This window comes from Adiantum capillus-veneris, chromosome 11, assembly GCF_014529385.1.
Source record: "Adiantum capillus-veneris isolate H3 chromosome 11, ASM1452938v2, whole genome shotgun sequence".
Lineage (NCBI taxonomy): Eukaryota > Viridiplantae > Streptophyta > Polypodiopsida > Polypodiales > Pteridaceae > Adiantum > Adiantum capillus-veneris.
Window position 1 is genome coordinate 122409895 of NC_140941.1, and position 16096 is coordinate 122425990.

Sequence of the window (16096 nt, forward strand, 5' to 3'; positions counted from 1 at the left end):
ATAAGAGCAATTGCCAAATTTACAATCTGTACAACTCTAACATTCATGTAACAGGTATTTCATTTGAGCTCACTTTAAATACCATGTACATCATTTGTTTCAGAAGCCCTTGTCACACTAACAATCCATGTAGCTTTGAAACTCAAGTGGTCAAGGTAGGTTGCAAATCGAAGGCTTCAAGGTAAAGTGATATCACAGTTGGTGACTCTGCAAGTTCACCTTCTTCCATCCACTTAGCATCCATTGGTGGATAGTTTCTGAACTTTACCAAGTAACGCCTAGCAACCTTGCCTTTCACTTTTCTTTCCTTATGTGCCAAAATCTGTTCGGGGACCAAGATCTCGTCAAGTTCCTTGACTTCCGGCTGATCTTCAACTGGCATATCTTCTGGCACATCACCCACATAGGGTCTAAGAAGACTCACATGAAACGCATTGTGAATCTTCCAACTGTCATGCAATTTCAACCTATATGCAACATCACTGATTATGTCACACACTTGAAAAGGCCCATAGTAACGCATGCTGAGCTTTGGAAACAGTCTTTCCTTGCCCTTCATCTTCTTTAACCTTGCCTTTTCAAAGCGTGAAAGCACCCAATCACCAAGTGAATATACCACTTCACGACGGTGACGATCAGCTGCTTTCTTTTGCTTTACCTGAGTCTTTTCTAAGGCCACTTTGACCTTCTTGTACATTTCATCCATGTCCTGAACACTTATCTGCTTCAAATATCTTGTCCTTTGTATGCAGTATGGGAGGAACTTTCTTGCCACCATCAACTATCTCAAAAGGTCCTTGCCAGTTGATGAATGCACTGTATTATTGTATGCATACTCCACCAATGGCAAATACTATCACTTTCCTTATGCTCTGACACATAGCACTTCAACAGATCTAGGACAGTAGAATTTGCCTCTTCTGACTGCCCATCTATTTGAGGATGAAATCACGAAGAGAATTTGAGCGTTGTGCCCATATTCTCAAACAAGCCTCTCCAGAAAACTTGTCATGCGTGGATCACGGTCGCTAACAATCGACTGTGGCATGCCATGATACTTGAAAATATTGCTCATAAACAAGCGTGCCATCTGATCTGGCTTTATCTTCTTCCTGACAGGAAAAAAATGAGCCTGTTTGCTAAATCTGCAAATAATGGTCCAAATACCATCGTTTCCTGTCTGCGTTCTCGGAAGATCAAAGATAAAATCCATAGCAATACTTTCCCATGGTTTATCTGGAATAGGTAGTGGGTGCAATAACCCTGGTGCCTTTTGCCTATCAAACTTGACCTTCTGGCAAATTAGGCATTCTCGCACAAAGGCATCCACATCTCTTCTCAATGTAGGCCAATAGAAGAATGTCTCAACCGCTTTAACTGTAACATCGATACCACGATGCCCTGCATACGGTGGGACATGACTCTCTTCTATAACTTTGCGTCGCAATGGCTTTGTGACACACAATCTGCCATGCATCATTATAAACCCGTCTTTAAGAAGATAGTGTTCATGACGTTGTCCATCCATTAGCTGCTCGAAGACCCTTGCAAAATCTTCATCATTTGCATACTGTTCTCTTATATCATCAAGTTCATGATGATAAGGAATTGACACAGCTGAAATTTGTGGCTTCTTTCACAAGGCATCAGCCACAACATTCTTCTTGCCTTCCACATGCACAATCTGAAAATGGAACATGGGCAAAATATTTGCCCATCGCATATGCTTCTCAGATAACTTTGTTTGTGTCAAGAAGTATCGCAAGGTCTGATGGTCCGTTTGGACAACGAAATCTGCACCTAGCAGGTAGTGTTTCCAACTTAGGAGCGCATGAATCACATCCAGTAACTCTTTCTCATAGACCTGCATGGTCATCTCTGGCCCTTGCAAAATTCTGCTCTCATAGGCTACTACCCTGCCATCTTGCATTAGCACTGCACCAATGCTACTACCACAGGCGTCACACTGGACCACAAATGACTTCCTAAGATCTGGCAACACAAAGACTGGATCTGAAGTCATCTTTTCCTTTAAGAGATTAAAAGCAAAATCTCTTCTTCTGTGTCCATCTAAAGGTCACTGCCTTCTTTTGAAGAGCATGTAAAGTGAAGCAATCTCAGCGAAATTTCGGATAAACCTTCTGTAATAGGAGCATAGTCCCAAGAAGCTTCGGACATCATGCACCGTCTTCAAACTAGCCATGACTTGATCGCTTCAACTTTTGCAGGATCCATTCTGACACCATCCTTTGAGACAATGTGTCCCAGAAAGTGAATCTCTTCCAAAAAAAAAAATCCACTTTTCTTTGCGTTGATGAGCAACCTATGACTGCGTAGCTCTTCGAACACAATGGCAAAGAGATGCCTATGCTCCTCTTCATTCTTTGAATAGGCTATCATGTCATCAAAGAACGTTACCAACAAAACTGTTGGTGTGGACGGAAAATTCTGTCTTCCATCATCCTACGAACGTAGAGGAGCATTTTGTAGACCAAAGGGCATCACTAAAAATTCGTAAAGGCCAAACTACGTGACTCGAAAAGCCAGTCTTGTGACACATCCTCTGATCTAATGCGGATCTGATGGTACCCACTCTTTAGACATCTATCCTGGCTAAACATAGCTGCTGCTTCTAAAATTGCCATAATAACATCAAATCTATGGTATATGGAACCCATTCTTGATGGTATATCTTGTTCAGGAGGCAACGGTAGTTCGATGCAACATACGCCATGACCATCCTTTTTCTGCACCAACAACACTGGAGAACAGAATGGAGATGAACTGGGCTGAATCAGCCCCTTTTCTAACAGCTCCTGAACTTGGCCCATTATCTCTTTCTGCTGAGCCGCACTAACCCTGTACGGAGGCTTATTTGGTGGGCTACTGCCTGGCACCAAATCTATCGCATGGTCCTCGAGTCTCTCTGGCGGAAATTGAGACGGTAATGAATCGGAAAAACAGTCACTATACTCTTGTAAAAACATTGACCTACCTAGCACAGATAAATTTGATTCATCACAATCTGACACTTCACGTGCAAAAACCAAGTACGCAGAAAGATGCTTTTTCATTACAGAAGTAATAGCACAAGCTGATACAGTGGGAATAGACTCCCCTTTAAGCTTTACATCCAGAATGTGAGTCTTTCCCCTGCTCTGTACAGTGATCTTTTTGTTGTAGGCATCTATGATTCCCTGTACACGAAACAACCAAGGAATACCTAGCAACACATCACATCCGTCCAGTGGCATGATGTAAAATTCTTCAGCATCTACATAGGACTGGATATGTAGACGCAACTTTCCAATGATGGGTGTCACTGCCTCTGTATGGCCAGGACATGCCAAACCTGCCTTTGCTATATACCCCATCTCTTCAGGTCTAATTCCCAACTTTGAAGCCAATTCTGGGGAAATGAAGTTGGCTTTGGCACCTGGATCAAAGAAGATAAGCACTATTTGATCCCTGACCTTTCCCCATGCTCTGCAAAGCTCACTTGCATCTGAATTTGGCTTGTCGCCCACCATATCTGGTACTAGACCAGACATGGGCTTCTTTCCTTTCCTGTCCTCCTTGTCTTCAGAATCAGCTGGCCTTTTCTTTGTAGGACAATTGTAAGCAATGTGGCCAGGCTGCTCACATATAAAGCATTTGTTCTCTGACCTCAGGACCTTCTTTTGCTCTTCAGACTTGCGAGGAAAACGTCTTTTCCATTTCTTCGTTGGTCCCTATTCTGATTCAGCCGAACCTTTGCCTTTCCCTGCGTTGGCTGGCTCCTGAGTCACTTTAGGAACCTCCTTGGAAACATACTTCTTCGCTGAATTTTTCTTGGTTAATCCTTCCTTGACGCCAGTATTGAATTCACAATCTTCTCCCTTGAGCAAACCATTGCCAGTGTTTGCTACCTCAATGAGCTGCGTCAAAGTAGTGACTTTGGTCTTCGTGCAGTATTTTCTCAATCCTTTGGGTAGGCCACAACAGTATTTTTCAATTTGTTCTGTCAATGGCACGAACGTATAGGAAGTTACTGGAAGTAGAGCTTTCCAAAACTTCCGATTGTAATCATCCAGATTCTTGCAAGTAGCAGCATTAAGCTGGTTCCATTCTGTCATGACATCTGTTTCAAAGTCATCAGATAACCATACTGCTGCAAAAATCTGCTTGAAGTAAATCCATGTGGACGGAGCTTGCCCTTGAAGCAATGAAGTTGTCCACCTTTGTCCCACATTCCCTGTCAAGAAAGTGGCTGCCTTGCGGACCTTTGAAGCCTCTGTAAAGTTTCCCCCTGCATAGGCCTTATCAAACTGCTGGAGGAATGAGAGAGCCTTCCTCCTGTCATCAAACCCTGTAAAGGTCGTGAATGTCACACCTTTGCCACCTTCTTTGTACGGAGTTGGCCTCTCCAGCGGCGTTAAATTGTCATATGGAAGTGACTGAAACATGGGAACACTGTTAGGGTTCATTTGTGTTCCCTAACCGCAATTAAGTTGACATGGAAATGCCATATTTGGCTGCTGATTTGTAATTCCAGCCATACTAAAATTTGCCTGTGGCATCGCAAATTGGCCCTGAGTGCTTTGAAACCCTGGTAGCATGCCCGTGACACCATACATGGGGTTAGGCATCATCGTTTGAGCACCCCCGAACACTGTTCCTGGTGTGTAAAACTGATTTCCAGGTGCATGACCAGCCATGCTATGGAATACCGATCCACCTCCAAAATAGCTAGGGTGTACTGAAGGTGGTGAGAAGACCTATTGCATAGTCTGTAGGTTGCTTCCCTGCCCATTAGAACCAGCTATAGGCTGTTGAAAGGTGGCGGGCTGAACTGATACAGCTTGATAGACTCGCATCTCAGCCACCTGTTCTTGCACCTTAGGCACAGGTTGTGGAGACTGCATGTTCTCCGTCAAGTGTACAGGTGTTTCCATTGACTGTGCAATATGAATCACCTGTCCTTGAGCCTTAACAAGCTTTTGAATATGATCCAGTGACCCAACTTGCTGAGACGGAACAAGAGGTTGCAGAAAGGCTAAAAACCTCGGATTCTGCATTACTTGTGTGAACATAGCCACAACAGTAGCCAACAGGGTCCTGAATATATCATCATCCGTCTGTGGTGGTCTTGAGGACTCACCCACTTCATGTGTCTGTTGACCTTGTGAAGAGGAAACCTCTTCAGTCACATCATCTCGTCTGTCAGCCATAATTGCAATTCCTTGTGTCTAGTCTATGATCCCCTGTGTCTTCAAGCCCAACCTGACCAAGGCTCACTTCTATGGGAAAAAGTGATTTAATCCCGTCGATGGAACCATGAAACCAGCCTGTTCAATCCAAAAAGGGCGCTAGACTTTACTTCAAACCTTGATTTAGCTTTCACCCATTATTAGTCGTCTATTCTACCTGTACTTTCAAGACACAACAAAGGGGAGAGGGATACAGGCTGCTAGATTGCACCTGTATGAGTAGACCGACAAAAGATTGGCCCCTAACTTAGGCGCCCCTTTCGGTATTTCTTTATTGTTCAAAAGAGGGAATAAACGTTGTGGATCCCTACAAGCTGTGGATAAACGTTGTGGATCCCTACAAGCTGCCCCACACAAGCTCGGCTGAAGTTCAACTGTTCCAGCCCGATTTCGGCAACATAACTGTACTAGAACCCTTCACAGTAAGTATTCCCACGCATTGACTGACTTTCCCGACGCATACGGGCACTTTGCAAAACCTGGCGAGAATCTGCAGCACGCTGAATTCTCTGTTTTCAGCCCTGAAAAATGCGCCAGATCGCCTGTACAACGGTCCCCTTGCGTCCCCAAACCTCCTGGGGGCATTAGGGTCCGTTTAGGGCCAAAACCCTAAACCTGCAAAAATACACAGCAGGCTGTAATTTACTGTTTCGGGCTCCGTTTCGCGTGCCGGTCGCATCCGTAGCAAGTCCTCGAGCTCCCGCACCTGTAGGGCTACTTGCCCTTTGAATCGGACGAGATTTCGAGCGTGAAACCTCTCCGCATCACCTGTACCTGCGGGGGATTAGCCGCTAGCTAAACCAGTACCTATGCAAGAGGCTCTTGCCTCAGCAATCGCGCATGAACCCACACACTTGTACATTGGTCAAATGAAGAGCCCACTAGTGGGGCATAACATACTGCCAAAGGGAAGAGAGAGGGCAGACTGCAGTGCGTAGCGTGCAAGGCATCACTCCTGGCACCGCACTGTGCATAAGAGGGAAAGCAAACACTCCATAGCTCTTAACCTGTGACAAAACTGAAAATCAGCCTCCTCTCTCATTTTAGACGCCCCCTTCGCTAGCCAGAAGTAGTAGAAGGCTCACAGAGTGACACCTCGCCCAGTTTCTGATTTTGGCCAACTTGGCTAAAAATATCTCAACTGGTGCGTCAGTTGACTTGACAGCAGAGCAATAAAATGTTCCTCTTGTCATTCCGGAGCTAATGACGCAAACACATTTTCAGGTCCCAAAATAGCAGTTCCCTAAATTTTAGGAGATACTACCATTGTATCTTTCTAGGTCATCTGACCCTCTTTGTACACTGCGGCCACACACAGAATTGAAGTATAGCCTTTGTAAAAGGATTCCACTTTGGCTAGTCAATGACCCCACTTTGGCTAACCATAGTCCTTGTCCAACCTTAGTGCTCTCTTGCCCTCAGGCATGGACTCCCTCTGGACAGTTCCACACTAGCTATGCAATGCAGGGCAGTTAGATTTCTCGAGGGGTGTTTCAAAAGTGAAAGTAAATAAATAATAAGAAAGAAATCAACAAAAAGGATAGATAGTAGTGACACGCTGGTGACAGCCCGACTACAAAGAGAGGTGGCTTTGTGAGACATCACACATATGCAATTACCTATACTCTTCCGACGCCTTATACGACGAAAGAAGAGAGCTTTCTTAGCTCAGCTTGAGAGAGATATCTATCAGATGCTCTTGAGCCACGACTCTAGAGAGGTTTCGCAACTCTTTGGAGAGCACCCACCCTCTCTAGTCATTACCTATATAGAGACATGGACACAATATGCATCCTCTCTATACACAATAGTAGAGCAGCTACCACTTTCGGAGCCCTGTCCTCCTACTTCTAATTTCTTCACAACAGAGATGGTGAGACGAGCGAGGCGAGACTACACATAAGGAGGACACAGGATCATGATGGTATACTGCCAACTAACTATCGCATTATCATGATTGTCCACTCATTGGCCAAGCTATATGCATCTATACTTGAGTATGAGTTGAGCAGATGGGCAGAGAGAGGGTGTACGGGGCAAGCTGGATTCAGGAGGGGATTTTCTACTTGATCATACCTTCACACTTAAAGCGATCATTGAGGAGGCCAAAGATCATTGAGGATTTATTGTCGCTTTGTGAATTTCTGCAAAGCCTTTGACACAGTCCCAAGAGCCAGACTGATCCAAAGACAACATCCCTTGGGAATCCCACAAGACCTTGTATAGGCTATCATGGCACTCTATGAGCCAGTTATAGGGAGAGTACGAACAGCAAAGGGTCAGAGCCTGTTCACTCTACTATTGGGGTGAAGCAGGGATACCCACTTTCTCCGACTTTGTTTGAATTGTATATTGATAAGATTTCTTACTATATTGAGACTACAGGGGATAGACGGGCACAATGGTCAGGTATATGGATACCTCTATTGCTTTATGTTGATAATATTGTGCTTATTTGAGACTCTCCATAGGGTGTGCAAAGACATCTAGATGCGTTACATGCTTATGCAAATGACAGTGGGCTCTCCATCAACCTTGGCAAAACCAAGGTGATGGTATTCAATACTACAACGCAGTGGGTCAGGAGATTGGCACCTATTTTTACATATGGACTAGAGATAGTGGAGTATGTAAAGTCTCATACATATCGTGGTGTTGTATTCAGTGGACCTACTTTCTCCATGAGAGGTGCTGCAAAGGCGAGATTGACGAGGGGATATGCAGCATTAGGAGGACTAGAGAGGATATGTTCACAAGTGAAGTTTCAGGAGCCACCCACTAAGTTGTGGCTATTTCACACTTTGGTCACTTCTACCATGCTTTACGGAGTGCAGATATGGGGGCCTAGCCTAGATCACCATAGTAGATCAAGGTGCACATATGATGGATGGAGATCCATGGAGAAACCACTTGTTTCCATGATCTCCAAGCTTATCCAGGTGAAAGCCCCAATGCCACATGAGACTATCAGAGCTGAGATGATGTGTGCAGTGTGCACCACTAAATGTAGTGGAGGCTCTTGCTAGATCATTGTCTTTCATTCATAGCACATGGGAGGTCCCACGCGACAAATATGCACGACTAGCACTTGAGTCATCACGACAGTTGGCCAGTGAGGGTGATACTTCATGTTGGTTTGCACAGATATCATCTTGGTTTGAGCTACATGGATCTAGTATGGAGAGGCTGACCCCTTTTCAGTATCCTAGGATGCACCATCCCTCATCCTCACACATTCAGAGATTAGCAAGATTATCAGACATGATCTCATTCAGATTCATACTAAGAGGACTTGGTTGTCTCGTGACGTAAGTTGGGGCCAAAGATGGCTTTGTATGGAGACCATCTTCTCCGCACGACGGATGATGGGTTTATCTCACATCCTAGGTTTATGGGCACCCATCTATCTCATGGCATTAGATGTGTTATTGGTCAGTTACGCACCTCATCTGACCAGTTGGAGATAGAGAATGGCCGATACAGAGGTATACCCCCAAAGGAGAGATTATGCCAAGTGTTCCAGAGAGCCAGAGACAAAGGAGCATTATATATGCTAGTGCACAGCATAATACGAGATCCCTGAGCGTTTTCATTGCTTATTCAAAGAGGGCTTTTTCGTGACTATTATGACTTCTAGGCTTGGAGCTGAGTGTGCTGCCAACCAGAGTCTGTACTAGTTCCATGAGTTAGTCAAGTTCCATTGAGTTCAAAGTCTATCGTTGTGTCTTTGAGTTGCTCGTTGCATTGTGCTATTGTGTTTTCTTTCTCTTGGAGTGAGGTTTCACACATATTGCATTGAGGAGCATCCACAGTAGAGAGCACATCACACTTTTCCTGCCACGGATGCTCTCATTTTTGGCATGCCCAGTGGGACCTCAACCGAAGTCTCACTCCGTTGAGCGCACATGGTCGAGGAGCTAGCTGGTTTATGCTCTGACCTGGTCTAGTCTGCAAGTCTAGCCAGGCCTTGACCAGCTTGGTCTAGTCCACCTTCGCCCTCGTCTAGCTTGGTCTAGTCCATCTTCGCCTCATCCAGCTTGGTCTAGCTGGTCTAGTCTCTCTCGCCCCTATCTAGGTGGAGTGGTTTAGCCAAGTCTAGCCCGGTTTAGTCCAGTCAGGTCCAGTGGGTCTAGATTATCCAGCAAGTTCAAGGGTCATACGCCAAGAGCTTAAGTGGGTACATTGCTACCGTACGACACGTACAAGGCAGTCTAAAGATCCACAAAGCCCACTACGGAGCCCTCTACCCTACTACCACAGAAAGCGTCAGCCTTTTGTGCCGAGTAGAAGTCCCCCAGCCCCCTACCCCTACCCTCTCAAGCATCTACCTCAACTCCCTCCTCACCACCCCAGTCACCTTCCCCGGTACACTTTCCACGAACTGTGTTATAGCATGCTCTTGAGCGACAAGCTGCTGAGCAACCATGGAGGAGCTAACAAGCGTTCTGGCTAAGGTGAACATTTTCAAAGGACTCTCCATAGAGGATGCATACGGCCATGCTAGGAGATTTGTATCCCTCTGCAAGGGTTGTGGCCTCAACAGAGAAGACGCCTACCTAGTGCTCTTCCCGTAAACCTTGGATGGCTTAGCAGATAAATGGTACAGTCAGTTTGCTGAGAACCACTTCACTACTTAGGCAGCACTAAGGTGATAGTCCTGTGAAGCTTTAGCCTTTCATACCAGGTGACTCTCAAGAGAAGGTTCTAGATGAGTTGGCAAAATTAGTGCTCCCCCCAGATGAGAGTTTTGCAAAACTCATGACAAGAACAAAGTCTTGGGTCACCAAGCTTCCCAAGCAACCAGGAGAATGCATGGTCAAGAAGTGGGTCTCCCCAAGACTTCTCAGCAAAAACTCCAAAGAGAGTCTCCCACCTAAAGCAACTTTGGAGGAGTTTGTCGCTGCTACTACTAGGATAGAAGGGGCAAGGAAGCTATTCAACGAGCCTCCTTAGGTAGAGACTGCCTCAATACTCATGGAAAGTCCATCTGACCCCTTGAATTCTTTACGCAGGGAACTACAAGCACTAAAGTTACAATGAGATCTTCAAGAGGAGAGGTCCTTCTCTCTTCGACAAGAGAAGACATCAAGAGGCTTTGGACCAAATCAAGCTGGAGCTGGAAGAGCTCAGGGCTCAGTAAGAGTCTGCGGCTGTGGTCTGGTGTAACTCATGTCGCTCTCCAGGGTATCCTCCACACGAATGCCCCCTTTGGGCTTATTGCTCCAACAGGCAATGAGTTTTCATCTTCTGGCGAGTTACAAGAAAAATATGCTAACTTCAATATTGATCAGACGCCAACTCATGATGTTTCGAAGCTCCAAGAGACAAGGAACTCCTTATCTTCTCATGCATCCTTGCCAGTAACACCTCCTCAGCCTGTCAGGGAAGTCAACCTTTGGGACACTGACAACCCTCAACCCATTCTTTTAGCAGCTTGGTTGTGGGATCACCCGGCATTGCTCAACCAGGTAGTTTCTTTTATGCACTCTCTCAAGGATGTTTTTGCCTGGTCTTACAAAGATTTGGAAGGAATACCACGAGAACTGGGCGTCCACACTATCCCTTTGGTCGAGGGGGCTAAGCTAGTCAGAGGTCGTGCTTACAAGCTCAATCCCAAGTACGCAAAAGTTTTAAAACTGAAGCTAGAGAAAATGCAAGCAAGCATCATCGTGCCCATGGAGCACTCCGAGTGGCCGTCACCCATGGTCATCACGCCCAAGAAGCAATCAAATAAAATCCACGTATGCTTCGTCTCTTCGAGGAAGAATTCACTTTTCTTAGGATTGACAAGTAACCTATGCTCCTCTTCATTCTTCGAATACACTATCATGTCATCGAAGAACATCCCAACAAACTGTTGATGCGAGCGGAAAATCCGGTCCATCATTCTGTTGAACGTGGCAGGAGCATTTCTTAGCCTAAACGGCATCATTAGAAACTCATAAAGACCAAATGCCGTTCTAAACGCAGTCTTGTGCACTTATACGAATCTGATGGTATCCACTCTTAAAGGTCTATCTTTGTGAAAATTGCAGCACCCTCTAAACGATCGAGAATATCATCAATTCTCGGAATAGGGAACCTATTCTTGATGGTATTCTTCTTCAACGCACGGTAATCAATACACATGCGCCATGAGCCATCCTTCTTCTGCACTAGGAGCATTGGGGAGCAAAAGGGTGAAGAACTAAGCTGAATCAGCCCCTTCTCTAATAACTCCTCAACCTGGCCCATAATCTCTTTCTGCTACGCCGCACTAACCTTGTAGGGAGGTCTATTTGGTGGGCTACACCCTCGCACGAGATCTATCCGATGGTCCTCATGTCTTTCTAGCGGCAATTGCGACGGTAATGAATCAGAAAAACAGTCACTAAACTTTTGCAAAAATGCTGACCTTTCTTTATCTAACACAGATAAATTTGACTGATCACTATCTGAGACATCAGGTTCAAAAATCAAGTACACAAAAAGATGATTCTTTATTACAAAAGTGATAGCAGAAGCAGATACAATAGGGACTGACTCTCCTTTAAGCTTTACATCCAAGATGTGAGTTTTGCCCCTATGCTGTACAGTGATCTTTTTGTTGTAGGCATCCAAGACTCCATGCACTCGGCACATCCACGGGATCCCCAACAAGGCGTCACAACCTTCCAACGGCATGATGTAGAACTCTTGTGTGTCCACATACGACTGAATATGCAGACGCAACTTTCCAATGATGGGAGTAACACACTCTGAGTGGCCAGGACATGCCAACCCTGCCTCTGCTGTGTACCCCATCTCTTCAGCTCTGATGCCCAGCTTCATAGCTAACTCTGGTGAGATAAAGTTGGCTTTGGCACCTGGATCAAAGAAGATGAGTGCCGTCTGATCCCTAACTTTACCCCATGCCCTGCATAACTCACTGGCATCAGTGTTGGGCCTATCACCCACCATGTCTGGCACTAAACCTGTCGTGGGTTTAGGCTTCTTGCCTTTCTGGTCTTCTTTATCCTCTGAGTCAGCTGGTCTTTTCCTTTGTGGACAATTGATAGAAAAGTGACCAGGCTGCTCACATATAAAGCATTTGTTCTCAGCCATTAGGACCTTCTTTTCCTCGAGCGACTTGCGCACAAAAGGCTTCCTTTTCTGTTTCTTTGCCTGCGCTCCAGAAGTCCCGACTGAATCCTTGTCTTTGGTGGCCTTTTCTGACCCTTGTGACGCATCAGGAGCCGTTTTCACAAAGGGCTTCTTCGCTGAATTTTTCTTTTGCTGCCCTCCTTTGTCGCTGCTCGGAAATCCACTGTCCTCTCCTTTCAACAAGGCAAGACCAGTGTTCGCAACTTCCATAAGCTGAATGAGGGTAGCCACTCTGTTCTTTGTACAGTAATCGCGAAGCCCTTTAGGCAACCCACAACAGTACTTCACTATCTGCTCTGTCAACGGCACAAATCTGTAGGAGGTCACTGAGAGTAACGCTTTACAAAACCTCCTATTGTACTCCAGCAAGCTCTTGCACGAAGCTGAAGTAAGCTGGTGCCAATCTGTCATGACGTCGGCTTCAAATTCATTTGACAGCCAAGCAGATGCAAACATTTACTTGAAGTAAACCCAAATGGCAGGTGCCTGTCCTTGCATTAACAATGTCGTCCACCATGTAAGTGCATTGTCCTTTAAGAAAGTGGCAGCTTTCCTGACCTTCGAGGCCTCTGTAAAATTCCCTCCCGCATAAGCTGTATCAAACTGCTGGAGAAAGGTAAGAGCCTTCATCTTATCCTCGAAACCACTGAAGGTATTGAACTTTACAGCTGCACCACCTTCTTTGTAAGCCTTCGGCTTCTCTAGTGCCCCCAAGTTCTCATAAGGGATGGTCTGCAACATGGGCACTGTAGTAGGCATGATCGGCACATCTTGGCCGTTCACATTTTGCGTCAGAGGTGCGATATCTGGCTACTGTCCAGAAAAACCAGCCATGCCAAAATGACCCTGTGGCACCCCAAACTGGCCTTGGTTGCAGTGAAAACCTTGCTGCATGCGATACTACCATACATGGGGTTATGCATGATGCCTTGCATAGCCCCAAACACTGTTCTTGGCATGTACGGCTTACTTTCAGGCGCATATCCAGCCATACTTTGGAACACTGATCCACCCCCGAAATACCCAGGATGTACCTTGGGTGGTGGAAAAACTGAGTGCATAGCCTGGTATCCAGTTCCCTGTCCATTCAAGACAGCATGCTGGCTCTGAAAGGTGGCGGGCTAAACTGGCATAACCTGTGGAATAGGCGTTCTAGCCACCTGTTCAAGCACAGGAGGAACCTGTTTTGGAGCCCCTGACTCCGCAACATGCGAGTGTTCTCTTTCCTCCTGAGCCGCATGAAGTACCTAGGCTTGAGCATCAACAAGCTCCATACGCGACGTAGGTTGCCTATTTTGCTGTTGCACTGGTGGCGCTTGCAAGAACTCCATAAACCTTGGATTCTGCACAAGCTACGAAAAGACATTCACCGCAGCAACTAGCTGAGTCTTGAACGCATCATCCTCAAGTTGCCCAGTCATAAAGCCTTGTACTACTGGAGGGACATTCACATTGACAGGAGGTACAAACTGACGTGGCCGTGAGCTCTCGCCAATCTCGAAAACCATAGGGATCTCCTGCCTGTCCTTTGAAGAGGAACCCTCTTCCATAATGCCCTTCCCCTTGTCGGCCATAGTGTAATCCCCACGTTCTTGCACTCTGTGTCTTTACCCAAAACAACCGAGGCTCACTCTTTGAGGAAAAAGTGATTGATATCCCAGCAATGGAACCATGAAAATGGCTTTCACCCGAAATTCTTTACTTTAGACACACACAGAGTACTTTGCAAAGGTAACCAGTAACCAGGATTAACACCTAAGTATACACACGGCTCGGAAGCTAGAATGCTCCGAGCAGACGCCGACAACCTGTAGGCCCCAAAATTGGCACCCCTTTCGGTATTTCTTTATTCTTTAACAGAGGGAATAAAACCTGTGATCTCCTACAAGCTGCCCTACACGATCTAGGCTAAGAAACACCTGTTCTGGCCCGATTTCGGCAACATAATTGTACTAGGACGCTTCACAGTCAGTATCCCCACGCAATAGGTGACTTTCCCGACGCATACGGACACTTTGCAAAACCTGGCGAGAATCTGCAGCACGCTGAATTCTCTGTTTTCTGCCCCGAAAATGCGTCAGTTCACCTATACAGCGGTCCCCTCGCGTCCCCGAACCTCCTGGGGGTATTAGGGTCCGTTTAGGGCCGAAACCCTCAACCTGCAAAAATACACAGCAGGCTGTAATTCCCTGTTTTGGGCTCCGTTTCACGTGCCGGTCGCATCTGTAGCAAGACCTCGAGCTCACGCACCTGTAGGGTTACTTGCCCTTTGAATCAGACGAGATTTCTGGCATGAAACCTCTCCGAATTCACCTGTACCTGCGGAGGATTAGCCGCTAGCTAATCCAGTACCTGTGCAAAAGGCTCTTGCCTCGGCAATCGCGCATGAACCCACATAACTGTACATTGGTCAAATGAAAAGCCCACTAGTGCATAGCATGTAGGGCATCACTCCTGAGTCCTCGCACCGCATTGTACATAAGGGGGAAAGGAAGCACTCCATAGCTCTTAACCTGTGTGACAGAGGGCAAATGAGGCTCCTCTCAGCTTAAAATTCAGCGCCAACTCTTCCTTTGTGAGGCAAGTGCACAGAAATGTGCCACTTGGCGCATTTACAAGCATTTTCCCGTTTCGGGTTCGCCGCTAAAAATCTCCCAACTGGTCGCCCAGTTGACTTCGCGACAGAGTTGTAAAATGTTCCCCTAGTCATACCGGAGGTAATGACGCGAACACATTTCGTGGCCCAAAATAGCAGTTCCCTAAATTTTAGGAGATGATTCCGTTGGGCTCCCTGTGGTCATCTGACCATCTATCCTCATTGGGACTGCATCCAAAAGTGCAATGTGGCCCAACTGTCGGATACTTTCTGTTGGCAGTCACGCCTTGACTTAAGGCCTTTATTGAGTTCACTTCCTAGTATCCACCAACTTGCTAAGTGCTACGGGGGGACCTATATGATCTTGCTCTGAGCCTAGACATCCTCTTACCATACGAATTCCAATGCCCACCACTACCCATCTGCAGGTGAAACTACCGTTCACATTGGCCATAGAATGTTCGACCGTTTGCTACTTCAAGAAGAGGGTCTCAAAAATAAAACAAAACCCATTGGAAAGAAACCAACAACTAAAGTTAGCAGTTGCCACGTCCTCGTGACATAGTTAACAGTTGCCACGTTCCCGTGACAACTTTAACGAGCCGGTCAATGACGAGCCATCCGGAGAGCGTTGTGTATGTCAATGGAGCTTTCCAAGGCATATGGGTGATGCCCATGTCTCCCATATCAAGCATAGGTCCATGTTGGCTTAGTCAATCCACTGCGGCACACACAAATCCGGCTTCTATACATGCTAAGAAGATGTTCTGTTGTACACAATCTGAATACTACAAAGACGTCTCCATCGACCTCGTGAGTATCTTGGGTGATATGTGTTGGAAGTCTTTGATATGGAGCTGAAAAAGATCTTGAGAAACTACAGTCATAATGTGTTCCTGACCTGATGGTGGATGGCTTGGCCATGATGCATTCATGGTTTACGCTAGCGGATTGCTGGGAGCAAGATGTGTCCACTATTCGATAACAAGGAGGAGGATGTGTTCATTGTTCAAGGGTAAAGGAAACGTGATGTGTTCATTGTTCATGAACATGGAGTCTTGGATTGAGAGGTGTCCATAAGCCATGATTATCAACCAATGTAGACATCAATGATAGTTTTTTTTTTATA

The 16096-nt window shown here is 46.0% G+C and overlaps 1 protein-coding gene across 1 annotated transcript in view; it reads right to left on the reverse strand.

Moving 5' to 3' along the window:
* Positions 1 to 16096, reverse strand: part of LOC147447937 (uncharacterized) — a 203992-nt gene that overhangs the window by 186651 nt on the left and 1245 nt on the right. The gene's annotated exons all lie outside the window — the stretch shown is intronic.